Source organism: Canis lupus, chromosome 2, assembly GCF_011100685.1.
Source record: "Canis lupus familiaris isolate Mischka breed German Shepherd chromosome 2, alternate assembly UU_Cfam_GSD_1.0, whole genome shotgun sequence".
Classification (NCBI taxonomy): domain Eukaryota; kingdom Metazoa; phylum Chordata; class Mammalia; order Carnivora; family Canidae; genus Canis; species Canis lupus.
The window spans coordinates 15,438,426-15,466,248 of NC_049223.1; the positions used below are offsets into that span (position 1 = coordinate 15,438,426).

Sequence of the window (27,823 nt, forward strand, 5' to 3'; positions counted from 1 at the left end):
TCTCTAACCAACTCTTTACTATAAACTTTAAAATTTTATCCTCTCATTTTTGGTATATATGCTTTGACAAAATTTTTCTTTCCCCTTATACTTGTATGAATTATTCACTTACATTTCCAATGCTTACCAGTAGGGGGCATAATCTACTAAAGACTAAACTTCAGAGTCACCTAAAAATCTGTTACTATACCCTAATTCTTTTATGGTTTAAAGTTAATATTCACCTCTTCTAAATCTAGGCCCCCATCCAAAATATCCAAGAGCATAAACCAAAGTCAAAATCTATTTTTGACCTACATTTTTCTGGCACGCCAAATAATTCCTTCTAGATCTACAATAAGATCTAAAGACACTGCACTTAAAAAGGGTAAAAGGTACCATACTACATTTCTAATCATTAATTTCCTCTGATGCTTGGAGAGTTGCTGTAATAATATTCAGGGGAACATGTGAACAAAGCTCAAACTACTGTTGCAAGAAGGGCAGTTTGTTTTGTTCTGTTTTGTAGTAATGGTGTTACACTGAAGATTACAACATGGGGAAGTTACAAAGGAAACAAAGTATTCAAAAGTAGTAGGGAAAAAATGTAATAATAAGGTACCTAGGTGGCAGTAACCTGGTATATAATCTGTGATTTTCACTTATTTTTAATTTGATAATTCATGAATATGTTAAATCACATATCCACCCAGAACCTTTTCTATGCATTTTACAAACGTACAGAAATATGGTGATGTAAAATATGTTAAGATATATTTTGCACCTTGCTTTTTTATTCAACTGAGGAAATCTTTATGCTATACATGTAAAGGATAAACATACTCTGAAATTTATTCATGAGAGACACAGAAAGAGAGGCAGAGACACAGGCAGAGGGAGAAGCAGGCTCCTCGCAGGGAGCCTGATGTGGGACTTGATCCCAGATCCCGGGGTCACGATCTGAGCCGAAGCAGGTGCCCAACCATGAGCCACCCAAGCATCCCCGTATTGAAACTTTTAACAGATTTTATTAAAGGGATTCCTCTAATAACCGACATACACATTCCCACCAATTGTGCTTCCCCACATCCAGCTGTTAACTGTCACTAATCTTAAAGGTGAAAAATCTTATTTTAATCTTAATTTCCAATATGCACTGATAATCTTTCTCTTGAAATTTTTTAGCCTGCTAAAATATATATAACATAAAACTTACTACTTTAACTACTTTCTAGGTTTACAACTCAGGGCCATTAAGTATTTACAAACTGTTGTGCAAACATCACATAGCACTATCCATCTCCAAAACCTTTTCATCTCTCCAAACAGAAATTCTGTCACCAATTAAACAAGGGCTCATCATCCCACTCCTTAGTAGCCACTATACTACCTCCTTTCAGCATAAGGTCTTCAATTTCATCTATGTCACAGCAGCATGCGTCAGAATTTCCTTCCTTTTTAAGGCTGTATGTCTAGCTAATATATATTTTTTAAAACCTGTAACAGCTGATGGACACCTGAACCATTTCCATCTTTGGCTATTTTAAATAACAATGGTACAAATATCAGTGTATAACCACCGGTTTGATTCCCTGGCTTTCAATTCTTCTGGTTATATATCCAAGCACAGAATGGTTTGATCCTATGGTAATTCTAGGTTTCATTTTTTGAGGAACTGCTAAACTGTATTCCACAGGAGCTGCATCATTTTGCATTCCTAGAAGCAATGTACAAGAGGTCTTAAAAAAATAAAAATAAAAAAAGAGGTCTAATTTTTCCCACATCCTCAAAACATTTATTTTCATTGCTGTTTGTTTTCATAATAATCATCCTATGGGTGTGAAATGTTTTTTTTACTGTAGTTTTGATTGCTTTCCCTGATGCTGAATGCCTTATGTGCTTACTGGCTGGCCTTGGAGAACACGTCTATTCAAGTCCTTTGCCCATTTTTGAGCTAGCTTGTTTCATTTAATTGCTCAGTTATAGGATTTCATATATTCTAGATATTAATCCTTTACTGGATATAGGATTTACAATTTATTTCCTCCTACTGTATGGGTTGCCTTTTGACTCTAGAGTGCCCCTCTGATGCACAAAAGCTTTTAATACTGATGAAGTCCGTTTTATCTTTTTCTCCTTCGTTGCCTGTGCTTTTTGTGTCACATCTAAGAAATCACTACCAAATCCAACGTCACACAAATTTTCACCCGTTTCCTTCTTAGAGTTTTTATAGTTTCAGCTCCTAACTTTAGGTATTTGATCCATTTTGAGTTAACTTTTATAGCTGTAAGCCAAGGCTGGCAATTTTAATTTCCTCTTCTATAACTGCTTTGTTCATATCTACTGCTTATTTTTTCTATTAGATTGTCTTTTTTCCTACTGTTTTGACGTATTCTTAATGAATCCTTAACATATTGCTATACGTGTTGCAAGTATTTTCTACCAATTTGAGATATGTCTTGTGTTTAAATTTATCAACATTTTTTTTTAAAAGGCAAAGGCATACTGGATCTTGATTTAAAAAGCCCTTCCCCACCCCTCAAATTATAAATAGTATATTCTTTCATCACAGCTATTCCCCCGGTCCCATTGTTAAAAGTGCCATCTTAGATTAACTAGCATAATTTTAAAGTTATAGACTAATACAGACTAAATTCTTCTACTAACGTATTCAGTTATTCAACAAAATTTGAATCATGGGGGGCCTGCATGGCTCAGTTAGTTGAATGCCTGCCTTTGGCTTAGGTCATGATCCCAGAGCCCTGGGATCCAGCCCTGCATCCCTGCATCAGGCCTCCCTGCTTGGTGGGGTGTTTCTCCCCTGCTTGTGCTCTTTTACTCCGTCAAATAAATTTTTTAAAATCTTAAAAAAAATTTGAGTCACTAACACATCTGTAACCAGTTTTCCTAATTTTCATGAAGAGTTTAGTAATCCTAAAAATTATTTTAAAGTAAAGCAAAGGAGTGAGGGCTGAACATGGCCCACTCAAGTTAGTTAATGACCTACTACACTAGCTTATAAAAGGCTAGTACTGCCTTAATGCATACTGAAATCTTCAGGTTCATTTAAATTTCACTCAGTCTACATACCATCAAGACACAAAAGCAAAGTTTATTCCAAGTGACTCACACCTCACATTAATGACTAATCCCCCCTCCCGTTAGATTGAGTGCGGAATTAAGTAACCACATTAAGGATTTAGATGCAAAACTAGCCCTCAGCAGATTAGCATTACTCAATGAATAGGTCTGCTTCTTTGGTTATTTTGCCTTACTTTTCAAGTTTGTTTATGCTAATAAATCATAACTCTAAAATTACTAAGTAAGAAACTTATTAATTAAGGTCATTAAACTCCTCTCACTCTGGCAGTTATTTGGCCAAAGCAATGGTTTCCTGCCTATTTTGTCATTTCATGAATCTGGAAGAAAGGGTAGAGTTAGATACAATTTAGAACAGTCTATGGGCGACTGAAGAGGCTCCTGGATGACTTCTCATCCAGGTTCCAGTTTCCAACTCCTGGTTTTGGCTCAAGCTCCTTGTCAGGCTCTGCACTATGCTCTGTAGGAAGTCTGCTAGAGATTCTTTCTCCCTCTCCCCGTTAGTCCCCCAGTTCATATTCTCTCTCTTGCGCTGTATAATAAATAAATAATATATATATACATATATATATATATGAGGAATGGTTAATGGGATACCAACTGATAAAAACCAAGTTTTAGGTGTTTAAGTATATCATTGTCTCTATCACTCTGTTATATGGTTGTCCAATAAAGTAATATGCCAAGAGATGTTCAAATGTTATCCTAACAACAAATACAGATCTAAAAGAAGATGCCTGACCTTGTTTCACACCCTACCTAACACCAGGATTGTTTCCTACAAAACCAGAGCTTCAGATTTTCCACACTCTGTCTCTCAAGCAAGCACAGACTTTGAATTTATCCTTTAAATTAATTAATTTAGTTGCTTCTTCTCAAAAGGCACACTGGCATTAAACAGATCTAAATCTTTAGGTTTACAACAATTATAATACTCTTCTTTTTCTCCAAATACATTTCTTAAACCATGAACTACTGTAAGTGCTTTCCAAGCCCTTAACACACACACCATTACCATTCTCTGTTACTTATCCATCTACAAGTATTGATGGTCTATTATTTTTCCAGAACTAGGGATAGAGCAGTGGGTCATAATGACAAAGATCTTGCTATTATTTAACACAGCATCTTACCATGGACACCCCCAGATAGAGCCTAGCCATACTACTAGCACTTACAACCAAGAGTCCAAAAGTCTGATATTACCCAATCATCAGCCTTTTAATATAAATTATTTGTTAAGGAAAACTCAAACAAGGAAATCAGTATATTGATAACAGTCAATAAAAAGGCTTAACTTAAAGAACATGGATGTGCCTGAGAGAAAAGAAATATTTCAAATTAATGGACACTTCACAAATTTAGACCAACTAATGAACAGTTTGAAAATAGTAGTCTTCATTTATACACAAGGAATACTTGGGAAAATTATACAATTTTTCCTATTTCAATAGTCAACTGCAAGGTAACCAAGTTTCTTCCTGTAAGTTTAAAATTACCATATGTAAAGTTTTAGAAAAAGTTTGTGATTAGCAAATATACTTTGTAGTATTAAAATGGAATCATCTAGGATTTGTTACCAATTTTTAATTACTGGGGTTCAAATTAATATAGATTTGTGTCTTTCGTTACCCTAGGGTTTTATGGAAATAACATGAATTTTGGAGAAGCTGCCTCTAACATCATGTACTTAAACAGTGGCAATGTTCAGGTTCTTCTTATCTAAAAGATACACCATCTTTGCAATACTGTCTTAAAAATAAACTAAAATATGTAGTAAACACTTAGCACCAAGCCTGGTACACAGTTAATTTTTAATGGTATTTGGACAGCCCTGGTGGCTCAGTGGTTTAGCGCAGAATTCAGCCCAGAGCGTGGTCCTGGAGACCCCGGATTGAGTCCCACGTCGGGCTCCCTGCATGGAGCCTGCTTCTCCCTCTGCCTGTGTCTGTGCACCCCCCACCCTCTCTCGCTCTCTCATGAATAAATAAATATTTAGAAGAAATTTTTTAATGATATTTTAAAAATTTGTCAGGAATGGTGAAGCATGGAGGGAGAAGGTAGTATAGGTGAACCAAGTTCAACATGTAATTAATACCTAACTCTAAACAGTTTAATTAAGTCAACTAAAATTACAATATGATAGGTGCTATAATAATAAATAAATATAACAGGGAGAGGTTTGGGAAACACAGACTGAGAGAGCATAACTGACGCTGAGAACCCAAGGGCATTGGAGCTGCCTCTTAAAGAGCTCGACAGGATGGAATGTTAGAGCATGTCCTTTTTCAGCGAAAGCTCACAACAAGAATGGATATAACATGCCCAGGATATAACAGGCTGCAAGCAGACTGTCAGGCACTAAGAAGTATGGACGTATCCTGTGGATAATGGAAAAGTATTAGAAGTAACACAATCCAATCTAAATTTTATAATGAAACAACTGTCAGTGAATAGTGTGGATGGAAGGATGCAGAACAGTTATTAGAAGGCTTTTTCAAGAGAGATGCCTGGAGTTTCCATAGTAGTGGCGACAACCAGAGAAAGGATAGAGAAGGCGGAATCCAAGATCTGCTGACAGGTCAGTAGACAGAGATGAGGACAAATTCTAAAGAACAAGAAACAGTTGGGAGGACAGTGTAGTTACTTACCAAGAATCTGAGAATAAGCTGTGGGGAAAGGGAGGCATTTGGGACACAACAAGTCCTTATTGAAATAAAGCAGATAAAAGGTAGGAGTCAGAAATAAAGATTTGGGAGTCACTTTTGTAGATAAGACTGCCTGGCAAAAGAGAACATACTGAGCAAGAAAAAAAGAAAACAGTAAAGGATGAACAATACTGGTTATTTAGGGGGCAAGAAGAGAACTAGAATATTGAAAAATAGCATTATTCCAGAAGCCAGTGATGGAAAGAATTTCAAAAAGGAGGTAAGAGCTAAGAATTAAATTAACAAGAGAGAAATGAGATAAAGATATTTTTTTTAAAAAAAGATTCTATTTATTTGAGATTTTAAAAAGGTGTGAGAGAAAAAAAAAAAAAAGGTGTGAGAGACAGAGGGAGAGCACAAGTAGGGAGGAGGGGCAGAGGGACAGGGACATGCAGGCTCCCTGCTGAGCAGGGAGATGGTTGCAGGGCTCAATCCCAAAACCCTGGGATCATGACCTGAACCAAAGGCATTTAACTGAGTCACTCAGGCACCCCAAGATAAAGACTTTTAAAAGGCCACAGGATTTAATGATTTTTAAAAGAATTTCTGTGACTAAATAATCAAAATTATAAAAATTGAAAAACCGTTAACATCCTTTAGAAAGTACTACCACATTAACAATTACTGCATTAATTCAGATTTCATCCCTCAAGAATTCTCTTTACAAATTTAATTCTGCATCAGGGTAAATATGACTTCAACATATGGATTTTGGTACAAATTATCTTAGGGGAATCTGACAACATTTGGGACGATCTGTTTATGATGCATTAAGCACCAGATGATAAAAGTACGTGGCTTATTTATTTATTTATTTAAAGATTTTATTTATTCATCAGAGAGAGAGAGAGAGAGAGAGAGAGAGAGAGAGGCAGAGACACAGGCAGAGGGAGAAACAGGCTCCATGCTGGGAGTCTGACGTGGGACTCGATCCCGGGTCTCCAGGATCACACCCTGGGCCGAAGGCAGCGCTAAACCGCTGAGCCACCCGGGCGGCCCAAAGTACGTGGTTTAAATATGGAATGAGTACTTACAGAAGAAATTCAAATAACATGCATAAAAGAAAACAAGCAGCAAAGAAATCTATGAGAACCCTTTGTAAGCAAATTAAATCAATGTGAAATAATGAATCAAACCATAGATTAAAAGCTTAAAGACTCATTAGCTCCCTGTAACATCTCTTAAACCCACAGGACGTTTAAAAGTTTCTCAGAATTTACTCATGCTAATCTGCTAATTAGGCTGCTAATGGGTCTGCCTATAATTTATTTGCCTATTGTCTTTTAATTTCCTTCATTTCTTAAAACACATTATAATGTGTTAAGTTTAGAATTGTGAGTGGTCTGTGCAAATAAACTTATTATCTCATCACTCTGCTTCTGTTGTATGTTATCTCCTGAGTAGTTGTAGCCACAATTTTTCTCCTTTAACATGCTACGGTTATCAGCACTGAGCTGGATAAACACAATTGGAGTTCTGAAGTTAACTTCTACCCTTCAGATTTAAGTTCTACTTCAGACTTTAAGACTCTTTGTCTTCTGGCCCAGGACACAGTTTTCTTATTCACAAACTGAAACCAATAGTTGCATGTTGTGCAGAAATAACAGGTTTTAAAAGGTCTCTATTCATATCAAATTTTAATTAACAGAAAATTGAGACAATATCTCAACTAAACCATCATGACAATTATCACAAAAAACAAAAATTACTTTTACACAAATATGATGGGACAGTCCTTTGACTTTAAACCATTACTAACTTATAAATTAATAAGCACTTGACTTCGAAGTGTCAAAGGCAAAACAGCTAAGGCTTAGTAATTAAAATTAAAAGAAAAAGCTAAATATGGCTAACTCTAGACCTAAATCTACGCAGTAACATTTAAAAGACTTTTAAAAAGAATTTATAATTAAGAGTCTTATTCAAGCTAATGGAGATACTGTAATATAATAAAAAAAACTCAATCTACAGTTCAACGTGCAGCATCTAGTAATAATGGCATACCTTTTCTTTCTGTTTTCTGTGCAGGGACAGAAGATGTGGGTGTAGGCAGTTTTGATAAAGTAGATGCTCCATTAGCATCAAATGATTTCTTTGGCTGGTGATCAGACTGTAGCGTAAATGGACTAGAAGGAAGAGTGCTTGGGGTAGCAGTTGGATGAACCACTGGTTTGATGGGGTGCTGTACTGGCGTAGAACTACTGTGAGTCTCTGCTCTTGGCAGTCTGTAGTCTCTGTCATTGTGTCTGCTTGTTTGAGACAAAATATTCTGTGGGAGCAAACTACTGGCATCACTGGAATGCTTGTCTTCCACTTTAGTTCACAGTTCGAAAAAAGAGATGTTGGAATGACAGAAGGGGGAAGAAAAAAGATTACGTTAGAATCCTGTCTATAACATCAGCTAATTTAGCAACATACTTATATCTTGTTATAAAACTGCAAGCCCAGTTAGTATCTGCAGTTTTACCACCAGCAAATACTGAAAGAGGATATTTAGCCTCAACTCTAAGTAATCTATAGTCAGATTTCAAATGAGCTATGAGCTTTTGGGGATTCTTTAGAACCACACCACAATTCAAACAAAACACTGGAAAAAAAAAAAAAAAAACAAAGAGTCCATATATGGAGTTTTAACGTTTCACTCAAATGAAAAATTTTAAAGTATTTTAAAAATATAAAAAGCAAATGGTCCATTCTTTTAAAATATGGGCCATGGGTTCTAATAATTGAATTATCCACAGTGGTTCAACTGCAAAGGAATATTAGCTTTATTAGCCTGATTTTTCTGAATACTGAAGTAGCTAATTAGTGGTCTCTAAAGTAGTTTGTGCTAGGGCTTTAAATGGGACGGCTGAATTTATGATGAACTGTGCAATCAGTAATTAAATCAGTTCATATTTTTGAAAATGCTAACAATACAAGTTAGTAATAAGCTCAAGTTATAGATAATGCTATCTGAAAACAGAGAAGGCCTACATCCAGCAGCATAGTCAGAAAAATCTACTTGCTATTACCAGTTATATTAAAAACATCCTCTTCCAATTTGGTCACAAAACATTTAAACCTCAGAAATACTTCTGCTTCCACAAAAAATAAGGAAAATTCCAATCTTGATAAAATTTATCAAAAAATCTCTAACCAAAATTATAAGTCTAATCAATAACTGAAACTTAAAACAACTTTCAAGTAGAGAAATATCTTAAGATTCAAGCACATATGTAATAATAATATTACCAAAAGATGCCCTCCCCATTGAGTATTTTAGGTTTTTTTTCCCAATTCATGGTTCCTCTGAATCTAGAAACCAAGACAGCACAAAGAAGGAAGTATGCTTAAACTACAAGTCAGTTTCCAAACCTTCAGCGTACAACTCCTACATGTTATACTAAACAGAATGTACTGGCTACTGCCAAAAAGCTTTAGTTATATCAAAACACAAAGTCTTTGACTTAATAAATGAAATTCAGTGTTGTAATTTACACATATATTAACCTTAACAGAAAAAGGTGAACAGATTGAGCTAATCACAGCAAAATACAAACATCTGTTGCATGATATTAACTCATCAGTAAACTATCCATTTGCATGCACAAGGAACTTAAATTTTATTCTACAATTTCTTCCTGAAAAGAATACTGCTACAACAGAAACGTTTAGGAATAAAACAGAAATAATACCATACCCAATTCCCACCAATCCTGTCACTTGATTACCAATAACTTTTATTTCCTGGACACCAAGAAAAAAATCTCACTTCTGTAAGACTAGAGTCAAAGAGTATCAAGCAAATGTATTCAGATGAAAATTAAAGTTGATACTTCTTCAGACACTTGTAAGCTTTACAGTGGCAGCAGCATTATAGGAACTAAGGAAGCTGTAGCTACAACAGCTTTCTATGATTCACAACTCTAGACGAAACAGTTAACATGGTGACTTTACTTGCACACCGCCTCCACAACAAAGACATTTGGCAAATATAAGGAGACATTCTTGGTTATCACAACTTGGAAGAGAGGAGGTGTGCTACTGGCATCTAGCATGTAGAGGCCAGGTACAGTACTCTATGTCCTAAGACACAGGACAGCAACCCACAACAAAGAATCACCTAACCCAAAATGTCATTGGTGCTACAGTTGAGAAACACCAAGTTAAGGTTTCTCTAAGTATAGAGCAATAATTCTGTAAGGCACAGATTAAAGACAATGAAAATAATCTAGTAGCAGTAAAACCAAATTAAAAATTTTATCCATAAAGTTTTCAAGGTCAAGTTCTAGATAACATTATTTGCTGTAGTGCATAAAATAAATTGATTTTCTACCTTTTTCTCCTTTCATATAAAATCTTTCAATCTGCCCACCCCCACCAACACGCATACCTTGTATTGGCAGTTCAAACTGCAAAGCTTTAGGTCTTACCCAACATGAACACCAATGTGCTGGACACATGGGAAAATTCTGCCAATACTTTTTGGACAGAAAAAGTTAAGCACTTAAATGACTTAATGACTTCATTACTACCACACTTAGGTATAACTCAGTTGACCAATTAAGGAAAAATAAAAAGAAATATAGCTAAGGTTTGTTTTTTTTTTCTAATTATCACTTAAAACTGAAAAAGTGAGACACATGACTGTACTTCAACACACACAGAGACCTACTGACTCCTCATTTGCACTTTTAGGAATGTGACTAAGGAAGTAATGGGCAAAGATAGACATCACAGCACTGCTGACAGTAGGAAAAGGATAAAAACCACCCAAGTATCCACAGATGATTACCTATAAATGAGGGCACATCAAAAAAAAAAAAAAAAAAAAAAGAAAAAAAAGAAAAAGGAAAACCATGTAATTTTAACACACAGGGATTTCTAAACTGACACAGAAATATTTCCTCAAAATATTAATGAACAAAAAAAGGTTAAAAATAGTAACATAATGCCATTTATTATGTAAAACACACACATATGTAGTTTTAATACACATTTATATACACGCAGAAAAAAGTGTATGTCCCCAAATGTTCTTGGCTCATGAAATTAAAAAAATCCCCTTTTTATTTTTAGTAACAAACATGCTTCACTTTTGAAATTACAAAGAAAAAAGAGAAGGAACTCCTTCATTTGTGAAAGAAAAAGATGCACACAATTTAAAAACACAATTCTGATTTTATTTCCTTAAAGATGGTTTATTAGAAAGACAAAAAACACTACTTTCACTTTCATCAATACTTCCATCAGATCTTTATTTACTTCCATTTACTTCAAGAGAGGAGAAGAGACTTAAAATGATAGGGTATTTTGGAAAGAATAAAGCTGACGCACTAGGCTATTTTTTTTCCCTCTCTGGGAACTATCACCCACTAAGTGAGAGGCCTGGCCCAAAATCTTAAAAAAAAAAAAAAAAAAAAAAAAGTGACTATTTTTTTACAACCATTTGCCACTCCTCCACCATATCTTCTCAATATCCTTCTGCAGTTTGTTCAGACAGAACTACTACAAGCTGGGTGCGCTTTTTTTTTTTTTTTTTAAACCTGGAGAGGAAAACCTTTACCTTATTTCTGATTGTTTGCAAGAAGTAACAGTTATTCAAGATATTAAGTAAAATGGAACCAGGACCCAAGTCTTCTGTCTCAAAAATAGTTTTAATTTCCTTACTTCAGTACACTAAATCATTGTTTTGTAAGAATTAAGTACAATTTCACTAGTACAAAAAAATTAAATGTTCAAAGGAACATATCTTAAAAATTCAGTGAAGAATTATGTTACTTTACTATCTGCTTCATCTTAAAACTTTTCCCATCAAAAAAGCAGTACTGTCTTGCTAAGACCAAATACAACCTTCTATGTAAGTTACAGGAAGAAGATGTCCAAGAATTCCCTGAACACATCTTAAAAATTCTTCCAAATTTCAAAATCTAGTAAAAAGCCTAAGAAGTCTATGGTGGCATTTAAATTCTATTCTGGGCAAAAGGAAGCCACTGGGAATAGAGGACCTTTACTAAAAGCTTCAAATTCAAATTTAATTTGAATTAAGAAATAAATGCATATTACTCATATTGTCCCACTTAGACAAAATGTGACCTCAAAAAACTTTAAGGTATGCTCACAGTATAGAGATGCTATTCACATCTATGATGATGTAATCAGTTCCCAGATAAAAGGTAAAAAAGTTTCTCACTGATAAACACAAAACACCAAGAGACACTTTAATGTTACCATCTGTGTGTGGCTACAATTCAATTGTTAGATTCAAACATTCAATGAGTTTTGGAAGAAGTTTCACTGTCCAGTTTAACAGGACACAATTCAGCAAAGGGGGGAAAAAAAACCCAAACAACTCCTGTTTTAAGAGTCAATCCACAATATGAGATTTTGTTTTCCACCAATTCAACTGCATCATAGCCAGTATGAGTAGTGAAGAATAACATACGTGTACTAATCCTCCATGAACTCTTTTCCTTTTCAGGAAACAAAATGGTGGAGGTTAGGAAGACAGATCTAACATAAAAGAAACTATACATTTATATTATTTTAGTTTACATATGTAAACAGCTATGCATATGGATATAAACATACAAACTATAGGAGTGAATTAAACATCATGTTGTTTCAAAGAAAAAAAAAATTAATACTTACTTCCACTGGCAAACCCACTAGTGGCTGTTGCTTGCATCACCTCCCTTCTGTAATCCCTATCTTTTGGGAAGCTGTTAACCGCCATCTTGTTTGCTTCTTTTTGTCTCTGTTCTCTAAAAATAAAACATAGATAAACTCATAAAAATTACATCAGGTACAATGAGTTTACATATGACACTTCTGACCAAATGCTCAACAGAATGTTATATGGAAAATAAAAGAACTGAACATAGCCATAATATCAACTGGTATGGGAGATGAAACATAGCTAACAGAACATTAATGTTTCTCAGTGATGGCATTATAGCAATTGTTTATAACACCATTAAACCCTACAACCAAAACTCCCCAATATTAATTCTACACATATGAAGGAAACATTAATATACTTCAAATTATGAAAATGTTCATTATAAATGATAATATAGGTTGATATAAAATCTTAAATATACTGATGGTTTACAAGGTCCTTGTGGACAGTGACTTATCCAAGTTTTTTCTTTCTTTCTTTTTTTTTTTTTAAGCAAAGAGAAATTATAGAAAACATAATGGGCCAACTATTGCAATTAAAGGGGGGAATGAGGAGTTTCACTAAGAAACCTAAGCTGAGAAAGTTCTAAGATGTTAAGCTGTAGTCAAGAATAATAAGTATTTTTTAATGAGTAAGAGCAAATACCTTTCAAGCCACTCTTTTGGTTTTTCCCATTGTGAAACTTCGGTTCGACAATTGTAGTAGTATTTTTTCCCAGAAGAGCTAATATGCTCAGACCAGTCATCTGCAGAATCATAAGGCTTAAAAATACATTTTTAAAAATTAGAAAATATTAATACTATTTAACCACTTATTATGAAACTTCAACAGTCAATGGTTTTCAAAGCACATATAAGGGAAAAGACCATAAAAAAAATGTACCCTGATATAAAATGTAATTGTGTGTGTGTGTGTGTGTGTGTGTGTGTGTGTGTAGATATCTATCTATGTGTGTGTGTGTGTAGATATCTATCTATATCTCTTAGGAGACTTTAGTCTATGAAAACCTTCAAAAATAACAATGGAAAATCCAGTAAAATACGAAATTAAAACAGATTCATATACATTAGTTTATTAAGCACAGAATGAGAAATGCAAAATTAACATCTTGACTTTGGAAAAGCATTACCAAAGTTCCCCATTACATAATTTTAATTGCTGAAATCCTGTCACATGGGGGGGGTGGAGATTAGAAAACCCATACTTAACTGATTTCATGACATGATGGCGTATCAATTTTAAACTCATGCACAATAATACTCATATATATTAGTAACCAAGAACAATTGGTCTGTATTCACTGTTACTTAGTGAAGAAAAAAAAAACCCACAGAATTTAAAAATAGAACTATAAACACAGAGCTAATTAAAAGCCATATATTTGCTTCACCTTCAAAATCCATGAGATTGGGCAAGCTAAACCTTGTCTCACATAATATATGAGGTCAGCAGCATCACTCATATCCCTGTAACAAAAACTAGCCTTTCAAAAACTCTCAGATACATTCTCTTTAGGTATTTTACTGGTATAGTAAAATTATAAAGAAATTAGAGAAATCTGAAAGGAGGGCCAATTTCCATGCTACTGATCTAAAAAGTGTAAAATTTAAAGAAGTGCACTGGCCCCAGGAATCTGGAAGAATCCCAAGTTACTTCTAGATGAATTTCTGGACTATTTCCTCAAAGGAGCTTTGAGATTAATGAAATGTTATACGTTGGTAGTCTACAATTCTGGTTCACCAGTGGACAGTGACACAATCTTAAAGCTTGAGGAAAAGAATGAACCTTCATGCCCTGCTGACTCAGCTTTAATTTTGCCAAGTAGGCAACAAGCCTAGAGATAGTCGTAAGAGTTATCCATACGCCATAAAACTAATTGGTGACAGAAAAAAGGATAAAAACTTAAGTTTCAGGATGCCCATTATTGCCACCAAATCAATACCAATTCTCAAAATGCTGCAATAATTTTAAGAGATGAAAAAATATTGCAGATTCTGTCACGCTTATGCTCTTGGGATTATGCCTCAAAATAATGAAGCTATTGGCAATCAGCCCTGTGCCTCCAAACCTCTCATATAGAAAGTTAATTCTCAATCCTTCTAGTTTCCAAAGGTAGGCTACAACCAAGTTGCAGAAACCCAATCACAGAAGGCCAAGTTCTAAAAGCTTTTTCACCACTTACTACTCCCTGTACCTAAATTATTATACAAACTGAATACTTTTTTTAAAGATTTTATTTACTTATGAGAGAGAGAGAGAGAGAGAGAGAGAGAGAGAGGCAGAGACATAGGCAGAAGGAGAAGCAGGCTCCATGCAGGGAGCCAACGTGGAACTCGATCCCGGGTCTCCAGGATCAGGCCCTGGACTGAAGGTGGCGCTAAACCGCTGAGCCACCTGGGCTGCCCCAAACTGAATACTTCTATGCATGTATCTGGAAGATTTGGGTTGCTTGGAAGGTGGTTGGTTACATGAGATTGATTATGATAACTAGTCTGGTCGGAGAGGTAGATAAGATTTGAGACAGGTGGATGAGAGGACATCAGAGCAGGGCAGAGTGATCTACACCAGTGCTCTTCAAAGCGATGGCTTTGTGAATTGTTACCTGTTCTGCAGGGGATAAGGAGCATGCATCAAAAAAAAAAAAAAAAAAAAAAAAAAAAAAAAAAAATATATATATATATATATATATCAACATACTTTTTTCCTTGTCAAAGTCTCACTTTAAGAAAAAAGGGTATTTTTTTTTTTTCCAGCTCAAGTAAATGGTATATTATTTAATGACAGTTAATTTACACCCAGGTTAACTCCAGGACAGTTAAAAGTTTACAGGCCAGAACCTTGAAGAATAGGAGTCTATGACACTGTGTGGATTCTGCCCACCAAATCTTAGCTCAGTATAACTTAATGTCTTACTTAACAAAATGTGTTTCAGCGTACAGCATTACAACAACATACTAATAACTCTAGTTTATCTTCTCCACCCCACTTCCATACTCAAAAAAAAAAAAAAAAGGTTGTGGGGGGGGAAACCTTTTAGTAATGGGAAATATTTAAATACTGTTGTGCAATAGGTGTTACAATGCTTTTCTTCATTGTGTATTTTCAACCTTATTGAAGTATGATTGACAAAACTGGAAGATATTTAGTGTATGCTGTGATGATTTGACACTGTGAAAGGATTCCACCCATCTGGTTCATTAACACATCATCACCTAACAGATTTTATGAAAACATTTAAGTCTTCATCTCAGCAAATTTCAATTACACAATATAGTGTTACCAGTTACCATCACCATATTAAACATTAGATCTTAAAGTTGTTAAATTTGATTAAAAAAAAAAAAAAAAAGAGTATCTAAAACCAAGAACTAGGGATCCCCTGGGTGGCTCAGCGGTTTAACACCTGCCTTCGGTCCAGGGCGTGATCTTGCTTCTCCCTCTGCCTGTGTCTTTGCCCCTCCCCCCCGTGTGTCTCATGAATGAATAAATAAAATTAAAAAAAAAAAAAAAACCAACAAGCGAAGAACTAAACTTCAAAAAGGTCTGCAAACACTTCAAATTTGCTAGCTTAGGCTTGATATACTAAGGCAGGAGTTTTCCTCGTGTTGTCCAGGAACCCTTGAGGGACCCCAAAATCATTTCAAAAGATCAAAACTATTTTCATAATAACACTAATATGATGGTCTTTTTCTTCCTCATTCTACCACAAAAACAGTGGAGTTTTCCCAGATGCTGTAGAAAAGTATGTTATCATGGAAGATTGAATGCAGAGCACATCTGAAGTTTCCTCTTAAGAGAGACATTAAAGAGATACTCAAGATCTATTTTTTTAATTTTATAATTATTTTTCATAAAAACATTACATAAGCTAACATTAAAGGGTTTACAATCAACTGATTTTAGAATTATTTTTCATAGTTATCAAGTTTTTTAAATAAAGATTTTGAGTTGGGGGACATGGCAGGCACTCTTAGGCAAGGGTGAGGAGCGGCGGGAGAAGCAGGCTCCCCACTGAATAGTATGACATTGAGCTCTATGCCAGGACCCTAGGATCCTGACCTGAGCCTACGGCAGATGTTTGATTGAGTCACCCAAGTGACTCATTTATCAAGCTTTAATTTTTAATATGGTAAATATTGGTAGAAGATAAACAACAGCTCTCAGTTTTCATGACTGTAGAGACAGAGGTCTTGAGACCAAAAGGGATGAAAAGGACTGCTCTGAAAGAATGTACTAAACAAATAAAGAGGCACCCATCTGCTCTCCTTCAATTCAAAATGTCTTTTAACCATGTTTTTCTCCTCTTAAAAAAGTGTATATCCCTTTCTGCACTCTCCCTTAAAATACAGAATCCTACTACTTCTTCCCCAAGTGAAAAGATGGAAAAAAAAATAGTTAATCCTAGAAATTAACTGATGAATTGTTAATAAGGAATGGTTCACTGAATAACATCTACAACATCAAGGAAAGGCATTTACTATAACAAAGAAATTCATGGGGCCTAAGAGTTTTCTGATAAATTTATATATTTTAAAAAATTAAGTAGAATATCTTCAGGCAAAGACTGGTTACAGAAAGTAGATCTTGAGAGCCTCAATTTGAAAAGCTCCAAAAAATGCAGAAGATATTTAAGGGATAACAAGTGGTGCTGGAATATAAATGCAAAGTCATCTGTGATTGAATTTAAAGAACTTCCCAGCAAATCAAAATTGGTAGATATGTAGAAGGGAAGGTATCAATTAAGTCTTTAAATGTGAATAATTTTTTTTTTCTAAATGAAGCAATTCGGAGGCGTCTTAAAAATCACAAATATGCGTAACTAATCTATAACAAGCTACATGTGATCTGTAAGTCTTATTATGATTTATATTAGGAAGGAAGAGACATTCAAAAAAGTTTTTCCTAAATAGTTTATCACAGGCTAGGTTCTATGTTAAATCACAATAAATGTTCATCACAGGACTTAGGGAACTACATGTGAGTATCTTAATCTAATACTGAAAAAATAAGGTTAACTTCTACTAGACCATCATCAACGTTTGATACATATAAATCATTCATACAACCAAATGTCTATGTAGATAACTAGATAATATTGTTACTGATTTTCAAAGTTGGATTTAAAGTCTGAAAACTTCAAAGAGAAAAAAGAACTATTTTTTAAAAAAAGTTATTCCATAACTTCTTAAACCTAGGTTAAAATAATGTCTTACCTACATTATTCATCTGTTATTTTATTCTTTCATTATGAAAATATTAGATAAAAACTAATTTTGTTTTAAAATTTTTACTCAAAAACTTCCATTAAAAGTGATTTAAAGACAAAGTGAGTTTACAGTAACCTGCAGAAAGATTCAAAAGCTAACATCTCAGATAAGATTAAATTTGTAATTTATAAATAATTTAGGTGTTATGCTCACAGCACTGGGTGCATTATAATGAAAAAGACCATTACTCGGAGATTATATACCTATACTTGAAATTTATAGAAAGGGAAATCCTGATTCTGAAAACACGTAACACTTAATCCATTCAGGTAACAGTCTTCAGCTTCCACCCATAAAATGAAATCCCCTGACACCGTTTATGATTTGGGTCCATCAAGCTTACATGCCCATTATTTATTCTTTCTGATTTCACTACATTTAGCCCATGTCTTAGAAATCAAAACAAGCAGAATTAGTTTTCTCTGAATTATGATTTTTTAAAAAGCCAAAACAATGTCCAAGTGGCCTGCCACTGTAACTATCAGCAAAGAACTACCAAATTGAAATTGTAATGATAAATGGCACTTTAGAGTTTGTTACTTTGCAAATTAACAAGGCCACTTTCCACGAAATTAGATTCATTCTAAAATCCTGAATATATACTTTATTGGAAATAACTCATTACAAGTAGTCTGATGACAACAACTATTAAGGTTTACTAAGCTGCTGTCTCAGCCTCAACACCACCCCCTTCTCTACTGTGATGCTACTAGGACTGGGATACTGCAAATAATGCTGTTTAGTCAGCTAGCTTCCTGTTAGATTCTGCCCATAGGAGGCACTGGAATTCACACTGAGAGGCAAGACAAGGAGACACCTAGCAGCCACAGCTCCAGTTTCCAGTTCTCTGTTATCTGACCCAAGCCAGAACCAGCTTCATCACACCGCTTGCAGGTACTATATCACCAGTTCTGCAGGGCCCCTCCTTTAAGCCATTAGGTTCTAATAACTACATCCTCTTCCTACCATACTTCAGCTCTCAGGGTAAATACTATATATACTGTATGTGTGTTACCTCAGTGTTCCTTTTTGGTTTCTCCACTCCTCAATAACAGGCAGTATGTGCTTAACCAATCCTGCATGTAAAATTTTCTGTGTTGTCAAATTTTCTGTGCTAAAATAACTAACATGTTTTGTTTTCCTACCTAGACTCTGTTACAGTATTTAAAATTATTCTAAATTTATCTTCATGAAAATGCTATCATTTATGTTTTGAATTTCTTTGGAAATGTACTACCCACAATGTTTCAAGAAGGGGTAAGAAATAATCAGTCTCAAAGACCTTTCAAATCTGATTAAGGTAGGATGATCACCCAAATATCCAAGGCAAAATCTGTTGGATTCAACCTACACTTTTATAGCCTTCTAGTTGTTCTTTCCTTTCTGTATTTTCCACGCTACCATCTGATAGAATTTTTTAAATTCCAAGTACGAGGTTACTTCACCATTTATATTATTCAATAGCTCTCCACTGCCTTTATATAAAATTCATATTTCTTGGTAATATACAATTTTTATGATCTAGCTCCCACTTATCTCTGTAATCTGAGCTCTTGCGCCATTCTTTCACACTTTCAAAATACGTGCAGTTCTCCAAATATGCTATGCCATTTCACACTTCTGTGTCTTTATAGATGCTGTTCCCTTTGCATACAACAAAATTCCAGACCTCTTCAACTGGCTGTTATATTCAATCTGCTGGGGAGTGTTACTTGCACCCATACCTTCTTCTCATCCAAACTGAGTGTTCCCCTTTTGAGTGCTCCCAAGCCCACTTTAACATGCACTGTTTTAATTTTCACCACAGGTCCAAAAGTTCCTTTAAGATGGGCCACATTTTCTACTACTATCTACAACCTAGCATATGCTTGGCAAATCGAAATGTTATTTTATTAAATGTTTGTTGAATTAATGCATGAAAAATTTTCATTTGAACCCTGACTTGAAAAATAAAAAATTCCAAGCTGAGTTACTTTAGTTTAGAAATATATAAAATTCTTTTCATTCCCTTGAGGACAGAAATCTTTATATCACTAGTGTTTAGTCAGGTGTGTAATACACAAATGTTCTGAATAGTTGTTTAAAGTTTATATTGTAGAGAACGAGAACAAGCTCAAGGTAAACCACTTTAACTCAGAAGTTTCATAAAATCTACAGTTCTTTATATCTCAGGTATTGCAATGGCAAACCTTGCTTTATATAGGAAGTGATGAAATAATACAAATGGTATCTCCTGATTATTCTCAGTTCTAATACGATTAGCTCATTACCTCAAATACATTTTAAAAAACGTCAATCTTGATTAAAATAGAAAAAAAAAGACATTAGATTTAACATACTTGTTGGAGGAGTTTTTTTTTTTTTTTTTTTGAAGAGGGGAGGGTAATAAATTAAACATACACACATACACATGAAATGCCCCCTCAAAACAAAATTGGGCATGTTTATATACTTACTGTATCTGAAGTTTTGCTTGGATTATTGCTTGGATTAGAAGAATGTGAATTTGAACTATGAAGAGCACTGTGGTTGTGTGAATTTTCTTGTGGAGAGTAACTGGTCCCTTAAAAGAAATAAAGACCAAAGTGAGTTATAAGTTGTATTTCATGTTTCATTTCAACTGGCTTCTATCCCTAAATCATCATTTTACTTAAGCATCTTGTATGTGCGTGTGTATACAAACACGTATATGTGTACATACACACACACACACACAATTTCTTACATATCAAGTATTTGTGAGCCTACTAAATATGTGGCTTAAAGAGCATATAGCTTACATGGCCGATAGCCTATGGAAAAATGTTTTGTATAATTAGATGAGCAAAATCTCATCAATATCATTTCTAACGACTTTTTCTTTAAATAAGAGTTTTATTAAAGACAGAAACACAACATAAAGAAAAAAGGCACAAAAATTCACGGATATAGAAAAAGAACTAAAGTCATAAATATTCAATATGACTTTGCAATTATTTTTCAATTTCTTCAACAGCCTCTGCAACTTGATTTTTAAAGTTTTGCCAATATTTCAACTAAAACAATATTGAGAGTTAAGTCTTCCAGAATGTACTACTCTCTTTCAAGACAATGAAAACAGTCTCAAGCAACTCTAAGAATTGCTTAAAAGTATTTCATGAATTTTATGAATAATCCACACATTTCAAAGACCATCAGGGTGACAGTGTTTATTGTCTTAAGAAAAGCCAAAGTATAAAAATACAGACCTTCAAAACACTGATTAAGGATACAAAAATGTTCACAACAGATGTCTGATTGTTATGTTAGTATTTCAATTTCATTCCACATTTTAATTTTTCATCAAAAAGGTACCATAATTCAATGTTAAAAAAAAAAAAACTACACTGGTAATGGTATGAAGGTTACATCGCAATGAGCAAAAAGTGGGGGAGAGTCACAGAAATGGTTGAATGGTCTAGCAATCAGTTACGGGTTCAAACTACAACAGTTATGAGCAGAAATGATTAAGAATTAACTATTTCAGTCAACAAGGGAAGCTAAGTAGGTAAGAAAAGTGAACTGAGACAGAAGATAACTCTGACATCCAAGTGGAAACGGTCAGCAGATCTACGTAGCACTAGGAATTAATAAGAAGTTGATCTGGAAGTCTCCTACGCTAGAAGTGAAAGGTAGGGACTCTAACTTTGCCTTATACAATATCAACAAGCACTATGAGTTTGGAATGAAGAGTATGGCACAAAAACAGGCAACAGCCAAGGTTATCTAACCTTGGGTAAGGGCCAGTTTGTAAGGGAACCTAGAAGCAGATTCAAAGACCTAAAAAAGCTAGTGATGTGACAAAAGACAGCAAAGGATTACTGAAAAACATGGCACACAGTGTAGGTATAAACAGAGGCAATTTCTCAACAAGGCTACTGCTTGATGACTTCTTTATCTACTTGTTTTAATCTTGCTGTATGACATGTGTTTATATAAAACACCCTAAACTTTAATACAGCAGGCAAAATATTCTTCAGTAAACATTTTAAGGATAAACACAATCAAAAAGAAATCAGTCAAGATAAACTCAGTGGGCATAAAAGTTAACACAGCAGGCCTAAGACTGTTATCCTTGGAAAAGCCTGCCTGCCTGTTTGCACAGTTGGTTTTTGGCTGACAAGTGGGAAGCTAGATTTCTGGAAAGTTCCCACAAGAGCTAACAGTTGCTCACTGTGCCTAAGCTGTTTGTGCATACAATATGGGTTATGCTTAACATGCTTTCCTATTGGAAATCCAGATTTTTGGTACATGGTAGGTAGAGGTACCCATTTAACAAGCCAAATCCAATAAAAATCTTGGGTACTAAATCGCCAATAAGCCTCCTTTATAAGTCAACCTTTCACAAATATTGTCACAATTCATTCTTGAAGAAATCAAGTATGTCTTGCGTGACTCTACCAGGAGAAGACTCCTGGAAGCCTGCACCTGATTTCCTCCAGGAAATCAGGCTTTCCTCCAGGCTTTGCTCTGCATAGCGTTTCCCTTGGTTGACTCTGCTTTGTATCTTTTCACAGTAATAAGTCAAAGCCATGATAATGACTAAAGACTGGGTCCTGTGACCCTCTTGGGGAAGGGGGAGAAATAAAAAACTCCAAAACACTCATACAAAGAAAAATTTTCACAAGTTTTTAAGAAAATCTTAAACATGGGGCACCTAGGTGACTCTGTGTTTGAGCATCTGCCCGTGGCTCAGGTCATGATCCCACAGTCCTGGGATCAAGAAGCAAAGGCTTCTCCCTCTATGTTTCTCTGCCTCTTGTGTCCTTCATTAATAAATAAATGTTGAAAAGAAAAGAGAGAAAAGGAAATCTTAAACTGAGGCCAAAATTTGCACTTTTCAGATGTAACTCTTTTTTTTTTTTAAATCAGGTTTACAGGACAATACAGATAAGAAACAATAATATATAAAAAGAATGTCATATTTATGCATCCTTAGTAGAGCTGAGATTCCCATAGAAACTTCAATATGTTGGCAATCATGAAGAAAAGGCCAATTTTATAGACTAAAATGAATCCTAGAATAATCCATTAAGCCTGGGTTAGATGCCCTGACATTTATTTGCATATATTCTTTTTAAGATTTTATTTATTTATGTGACAGAGAGAGCGAGAGAGAATATGCACAAGCAGGGGGAGCAGCAGAGGGAGACGGAGAAAGCAGACTCTCCACTGAGCAGGGGAGTTCCACGTGGGTCTCAATCCCAGGACTCAGGACCTCAGCCGAAGGCAGATGCATAACTGACTGACCCACCCAGGCAGCCCTGCATATATTAAGCAAGATGATCTATGCTTAAATCTATAAAATTGACAAGCACCCAATTAGTTAAGCTCTTACCTCTAAATAAACAGTGCATCGTCCATCAGTCTTACAGGTGGGATCAGACAGCTTTTGGCCTAGCCTATGTTTTTTTTTAGAGGGCTTAACAATGAAAAAACACAAGTATCAAGGCATACTAGCCTAAGACTTTAGAGACAAGAGAAAACTGAATCAGCTGTTAAGAGGGAAGACATTTTCAGAGACAGGAGCTTTCTGACTAGGGATTAGAGTCTACATCCTGTGAAAAAGATTTTTCTAGACCATAGACCACTTAGCAAAAAAGAAGTGAGAAGCAAGATTAAGATATAGATATTTTAGTAAGGGGCTAAGAATAAACTGACGTTCATAAATAGGATCCAAAACTAAGTAAAAGAGGTTTTATAGAAAGCATGGTATGGTATAGCAGGCAATAAATCTTTAGATTCCAGCCAAAAGGATGTGCTTAAGAACTGAATGCAGCGCCGATTTGCCCCTACATAACAGGAGCATACTGTTATGTCTAACTCTCCTTAAAAACTGCAATTTATATTATCTTCCAATGTATTTGGGGGGGGGGGGGTAATTTCACTTGAGCCTTTTAATTTCTCCACATAGTTCTTTCCAAACTGAAGTAATACACAAGTAGAAAAGCAAAGTGATTATAAACACCCTACCCAGCATCAGAGCAATGATGATGGTGGTTATGATTTTCCAAAACTGCATTTTCCATACCTATATACAAAGTGCTACAACACAAAATTTCTTTAAAATCTTTTATCTTGGGACGCCTGGGTGGCTCAGCAGTTGAGTGTCTCTGCCTTCAGCTCAGACCCCCCTGGATCCTGGGATCTAGTCCCACATTGGGTTCCCAGCAGGGAGCCTGCTTCTCCCTCTGCCTGTGTCTCTGCCTATCTCATGAATAAACAAAATCTTTAAAAAAAAAAAACTTTTATCTTAAAAATCCACATGAATTTTTGTTATCCTGCCCTACAATGAAGTTTGTATGTTTTAGGATAAGAAGGTTTGTTTTTTTTTTTTTTTTCAGTAGTATGGTGCATGTAAGCCTAAGATTGAGAGAAAAAAAAACACGTGATTTGTGGTTGGCAATATATCCAAAGAAGAATAGAGCCATGCATAAAACTTGGAAGTCAGAATTTTAGTATTAAATTGGTGATTATTCAAGTGCACAAAGGAAGATAATATATATACTAATAAAAGATAGTCTCATAGATGCTATTTGGCTCAAGAGAGTAATGGAAGCAAAAGCTGTTTATGTGGTCTGGTGCCCTTTATGCTCTCTACATATTACCAAAAAAGGGGGCTCAGTACTTAAAAAAAAAAAATCTCTTTGAGGAAAGGTATTTATGGATAAGTGAGAGAAAAATGATTTTAAATGATACTTTAAGAAATTAAAGTTAGCATTAATGAAGCAAGTCTTATAAAATTTCAAAGAAATGGATACTATTGAGATTTTGAGTTTGGGGGCAGGGTTATAATACATTTATGCCTGAGCAAAGTTCTTTCATCCAGTGCTTAACCAAAGGCAAATATGAAATGGAGGTGTATTAACTTGATTGGATGCTAATAATGTCAGACTAGAATCCAAAGATCAGCAAATTACAACATGCTTGGTGCATGTTTGCATCATTAAAGTTTTATCAGGGGATCCCTGGGTGGCGCAGCGGTTTAGCGCCTGCCTTTGGCCCAGGGCACGATCCTGGAGACCCGGGATCAAATCCCACGTCGGGCTCCCGGTGAATGGAGCCTGCTTCTCCCTCTGCCTATGTCTCTGTCTCTATCATAAATAAATAAAAATTTAAAAAAAAAAAAGACAAAAAAAATAAAGTTTTATCAGAACACAGCGACAGTCAAGCATTTAAGTATTACCTATGGCTATTTTTTTTTAAGATTTTATTTATTTATTAATGAGAAACACAAAGAGAGAGGCAGAGACACAGATATAGAGAGAAGCAGGCTCCTTAAGGGGAGCCTGTTGTGGGACTTGATCCTGAGGCTCTGGGACCATGCCCTGAGCTGAAGGCAGACACTCAACAGTCCCTACTTTTTTCTCTTTTAATTGTGACAATGATTGTGGGACCTACAGGACTAAAATATTATTCAGCTTTTTAAGAAAAATTGTGCCAACTCCTAGATTAAACATTAATTTAAGATAAATAATATAACATACTGCAAGATACTGACCTTTTTCCCTGACAGAATCTTCAATATTTAAAAGGCAAGATAATCCCTACTTGGCATCCTCTGTAACTTCAGAAGCTAAATCTTAAGGGTGAGAAGGCTAGAACCTCCAGGCTGAGAAAGATGGGAGCCCTAGGAGAGTACTCTGGGAAATGGGTCAAAATATGTAGCAATATGTACCTGTCTCAGCTAGAAATTAAGCAATTACATTGTACTTCCATTTAGAAAAGGAACTTGGATATTAGAGGAAAAACAGAAGGAATATATATATATATATATATATCTTATATATATATTTGTTTTACTTACTTATTAGAGACAGAGAGAGAGAGAGAGAGGCAGAGACACAGGCAGAGGGAGAAACAGGCTCCATGCAAGGAGCCCGACGTGGGACTCAATCCAGGGTCTCCAGGATCAGGCCCTGGGCCAAAGGCGGCACTAAACCGCAGAGCCACTGGGGCTGCCCCAGGAACATCTATTTCTATATGAGCAAACAAGGCTCGGAAATGCAACCAGCTTTTCAAAAAGTGAAACAACAGTTTTCATTCTATTTAGAAGTAAATACTATGGCATTTTTGTGTTATTCAGAACATGACAATCACTAGACTTCACTACCACATCCTCAGAGTTGGAGATTAAGTCTTAATGCCATCTACAAATAACTGGAAAGAATGTGTAAGGTATACCTAGAATACTAAGTGAAAGATTTCAAGGACATCTGTCACCCTAAACTGCTATTCAAACTAATAAAAACAGATAGTAGTTAAGACTGAATAAAGTTCAGCAGTGGATCTCAAATTCCAGTATATTAAAATATAGATTTCAAGGCTGCATCTCACAGAGATTTTGATTTGCAGTATATGGGATGGGACCCCCAAGGTGTAAATTTTTAGTAAGATGGTTTTGATGTGGTTAGTATGTGAGCCACACTTTATTTTAAATGCTCTACTGTCTTCTGCAGTCTTTGGTCTTCCACTCATTAGTTCGAAACAAGAGACCACAAACAGTTAAAAATAAGGAGATTTTAGAAAGAAAAAACCACATCTATAATGAGTATTTTTACTATAACATGTTTTCCTGACAAACCTTAAATTCTGCAAAATCACACTAAAACCAAGTCTTATGGAAAAAACAGAGTAGGAGAAAATCACTGCAAACTATGCAACTTTATTATAACCAGAGCTTTAACAAAAACTTGAACAGCACAGGCAAGCAGCTCAGCATGGTTATAAATTGTTTCAGGAGATACTAAAAACGCAAACAAAACAAAACAAAAAAAAAAAAACCCAAAAACAAACAAAAAAATTAGGGTAGAAATGAGGCTTGCTGAGGCTAAGAACACAAAAGTGAAGTTCTGAGCACTGTGGCTATCGTTAAAATGGACAGATAAAAAGTGTAACTTGCCACAGACAAAGCCATGCAAGGCTGGGAGAGCAGAACTGAATTTTCTTTAGAGATCTTGCCTGTGCAGCAGCTGGAGGAGAGCTTTTTCTTTTCTATTTGAAGGTTATAACCCTACTCCTGCTATTCTGATTCTCCTTGCCTAAAAAAAAAATTGCACATATGAACCAACACAGCTTCAGTTTATTGATGTCATTATCCAACTTACTAATTGTACATGAGCTAAATGGTGGTGGAAAAGCAAAATGTAGCTAACTAGACTATGTCTCCTGGTGAAAGTGGAAAGGATTAAGATAATGTGTCAACAATAGACTTTCATTTGACAGTGCCCTATAGTTGAATTACTCCCTCTAGGGTTGGTGTTATCCAAGTGATAGCCATTAGGCCAGCTACTAAGTACTTGAAATGTGGCTAATCTAAATTGAAATTTGCTGCATATGTAAAACACATACTGGATTCAAAGACTTAATACAAAAATAATGTAAAATAACAGCATATTAAAATTTTAAATGGATTACATGATGCACTATTTTCAACATATTAGATTAAATGGTATATATAATTAAAGTTAACTCCAGACATTGGCTAGTAGAAAATTTTAAATTGCATACATAGCTCACTGGACAGCACTGCTCCAGATGAAGTTGCCCATTGTCACCTTCACCTAATTAGCTGAGCCTAGAACCTAATTCTGCTTAACACAATATGCTACATTTTTTAGGACTATAACGGCTGTGAAAATTGTACTGTAGAGTACTTAGTTTTGTTTCAAACTTTTACCAAGATGTTTATCACTTGGAAAAATTTCATCACCAACAATAATGCCATACAATATATCTGCACTTTTATCTGTCATGAACAAATAGTAACAAGAAGATTCCTTTGTTAACAGACTAAGGACCAAAAATTAATAAACTAACAGAGATAAATCAAAGATGTAGCTTTCACTGAAAAAACTACTGCTGGGGCACCGTGGTTTTTCAGCTCAGGTCATGATCTCAAGCCCGGCCATGTGGCTCAGTTCTCAGCAAGGCGTGTGCTAGACATTCTCTCCCTCTGCTCTCCTACCCTGGGGCTCACATAAATGCATTCTTTCTCTTAAATAAATAAATCTATAAAAAAAAAGAAAAAAAAACAGCACTACCCTTTACCCTTTATCCCAAACGAATATGCACATATCTTTTTGCAC

General features: G+C 35.2%; 1 protein-coding gene and 1 pseudogene across 5 annotated transcripts in view; one reads left to right on the top strand and one right to left on the bottom strand.

Annotated features, from left to right (window-relative positions):
• The window catches only part of LOC119876091, a 30,991-nt pseudogene extending 7,899 nt beyond the window's left edge, over positions 1-23,092 (bottom strand).
• The window catches only part of MPP7 (membrane palmitoylated protein 7), a 681,753-nt gene that overhangs the window by 41,246 nt on the left and 612,684 nt on the right, over positions 1-27,823 (top strand). The window lies entirely within an intron of this gene.